Below are 3,072 nucleotides of genomic sequence, written 5' to 3'. Positions count from 1 at the left end.
ACTAAAGAATTTTCTGGCAAAGGTCTTCTGTGTCTGTATGAACTATAAATTTGGGGAAGGGACTAACAGAGCCTATCAAGCTTTCTGACATTGCCCAGAGGGCTCCCCAGAGACTCTGGGGTTCTGGTTCTAAACTGGTGTAAGGACCTATGTTTTGGTAAAAGCTTGAAATTGAAGCTCAGCCACTTCCTCAGTGAGGAAGCCATACTTGAACATGCTGAGCCCTGTTCTTTGCTCTTTTATTGAGTCCTCTTACTTGTACCCATCATCTCCTGATCTTTGCAGGGAAATTTCTTTTATTTCACCTTGGGTCACTCTGCATTTTGAGTATTATTTGCTTGTCTGTTGCCTCTACTTGAATGGAAGCTCCTTGAGGGAAGTTCTGAGAGTTCAACACTGTGTTTGAGGCTGGCCCAGGGTCCTCTGATTGTTGACCAGTGAATGACCAGTGTGTATCATTTCCAGTGGAAAAGAAGTCATGGGCTACTTAAGGCCGATATTAACTTAAAATGGATGAAACGGAAAATCAGATCAACAGGGGATAGCACACAGTTGGGCTCAGAGAACATTTCTGAGTTTTCAGAAGAAAGCCCACCAAGGAGAAGAGGATCAGAGCTGGAGAGGGTGAGCAGGGTTTCCTGAATGGTTCCCATCAGATCCAAGAGCATTCACACCCCAGGAATGAAATAACATTGAACTTCCTCCCCCTGGCATTCCTGATACAAGAAATAACTAGAGCAACAACCCAGAGGAAGGCAAGGCTGGCTGGGAATGGTTCAAAATGGATAACTAGGAGAAAACATGGGGCACTCTTGGGAAATGGGATTAAAAAGAGAAAAAGCCAGAGACATCAGTGTCCCCACACAACCCTATCCCTGATGTCAGCAGACCCTGGCAGAGCAGAGAGCCTGCCCACGGAGGGCTGAGTGTGCACTTGGAACTTCCTTCCATGGTTAGTGTGGTGATGGAGCATGGGGGCTCTGAGCCTGTAGAGAGTCTGGGGAGCTGTAGAGTGGAAGGCAAGGCAAAGCTGCCATGGGAAGGCTGTAAGGAACTCACTGGACTGGAGATTGGGAACTTATGACCAAGGGCTTATGACCAAGAAGGATCTGGTGGGTCCTCAAGGGAGGAGAGGAGCCAAATGCTGCAGCAACGATTTCTTCCCTTAGCACTTGCTGCTCCTGCTTCTGCTGAGTGGAGCAGGGTGTGGGGTGAGGGAAGAGAGAGAGGGAGAGGGAGAGGAAGAGGGAGAGGTAGGGGGAAAGGGAGATGGAGATGGAGAGGGAGAGGGAGAGGAAGAAAAACAGGACATGTTTACAGGGCAGGAGAACCATGCCATGAAGAAAAGGTGGTCTTGGTCTACCATAGTCTGTGATCCTGTCTCCGAGAGTACCTGCACCATGTGAGCAGAGCCCAAAGGCGTGGAGGGAGGGCTGAACCTGCTATGCACAGCATTAGACCCGGTCAGGCACCTGACCAGGTGGCCCCTTCCCCTTACTTTACCAAAGCTGTTCCTAGACTGTCCTGGAGAGGAACCCTTCCTTACATGAGGCGTTGACACTGCCATGTTTGTATTAATTATCCTGCCTTCTTCTTACCCTGTTCTGGAAGTCTAGGTAGAAGGCCACTTCCTTCATCCTTATGACTTCCCATCCATTCCATGTTCCTGTACCATTTTAATCATGTAAACTCCGAAGGACCCAAACTATGTCATATTTACATTTGTGTGGCTGATTGGGACCTGGGTCCCTTCTGAGCTGAGAAACAACCAAAAAGTATCATCTAACATTCCCTGAAGCCTTTGATCAAACCTGGGATTCGTATCTCTCCATTGTGGGATGATGGAGGGCAACACAGTCATTTCCTGGTGTTTTCCAGGCCCTTCCTTTCTCACCAACTACTTTTCCCTTCAGCGTTCTCAACCCTGCCCCAGGCTGCTTCCTAGGGAATCTCTTATTTACTTATTTGTTTGTTTATTTAGAGTTGGCTTAAACAGCTTTAAAGTCTCAGAAAACGGGAGCAGGAAGTATCTCCGCCCACTGTATCTCTCTCTCTCTTCACACACACACACACACACACACACACACACACACACACACACATACCAGTTAGTGTAATGTCCTGCTTTGGTGTGACGGTTGTGTTTCAACTGATGTAGATCACTGTTAATACATCAGCATCAACCAGTGTTGGAGAGTTCTGAGTTAAGATTGGCTTCTTACATTTATCAACATACATTTCAGGTCTTTTCATACAGCTTCATGGCCCAATTTCTCATTTCTTCTCATCCCTGAATAAGTATGTCATTGTAGAGATGTGTCACAGTTTATCACTAACCCACTGAAGGGCATCTTGGCTGCTCCTACATTTTAATTCTTAAGAGCAGCTGCTCTAAGAGGCCAGGAGCAGGTTTGGTGTGAGCATTGTGCTCACAAGTGCATCTGCTGGTACTCAAACCACGCTTTCTTTTTGTTGGTTGCATGGCCTCTGGCAAAAGTTCATTTCCTCGGCTTTGTTCCCTTGTCTGTAGTACCTGCCTCAAAGGGTTGTCATGAGAATGACAGTGTATGACCTGTGGAAGGAGCCAACAGCATGGTATTGTTATATTGAGGTATGTAAGTCTGGCATGTATGGGTATAACAATGGAGAGAAAAAGACGTTGAGATAAAGTCATGCTGGATTTAGAACATGTTCTAGATCAAAGACTGGTGTTCTCAGAAAAAAAGACACTCATAGAGGCCAGAAGGGGACCATGAGATGAAAGGGGCAAGAGCCAGGTCGTGGGGCTGAAAACCTGGGGTTGCAGAGATGACCCGGCACTGGCAGAAGTTGGATGTGTGGAATGACTTGTTTTGGAAAGAAGGACTCTTGGTGACGTCTTATCTCTGACTCTGTGAATTATCACAGAATCCATTGCTATTGTTTTAGGCCACCTAGGAAGCCAGCACTTAGGACATAGTGGCCCTGACATGCCTCTTCTTCGCCTGCAGGCAAAGCTAACTTCCTACCCTCTGAGGTCCCCCTGTACCCTACACAGCTGCTGTCCTAGCCTGACACTCAGGTTTAGAGGTT

The sequence above is a fragment of the Psammomys obesus genome, unplaced genomic scaffold (genome assembly GCF_907164565.1).
Source record: "Psammomys obesus unplaced genomic scaffold, mPsaObe1.curated_primary_1811, whole genome shotgun sequence".
NCBI classification, from domain to species: Eukaryota; Metazoa; Chordata; class Mammalia; order Rodentia; family Muridae; genus Psammomys; species Psammomys obesus.
Note: the sequence above shows the minus strand (reverse complement) of the source record.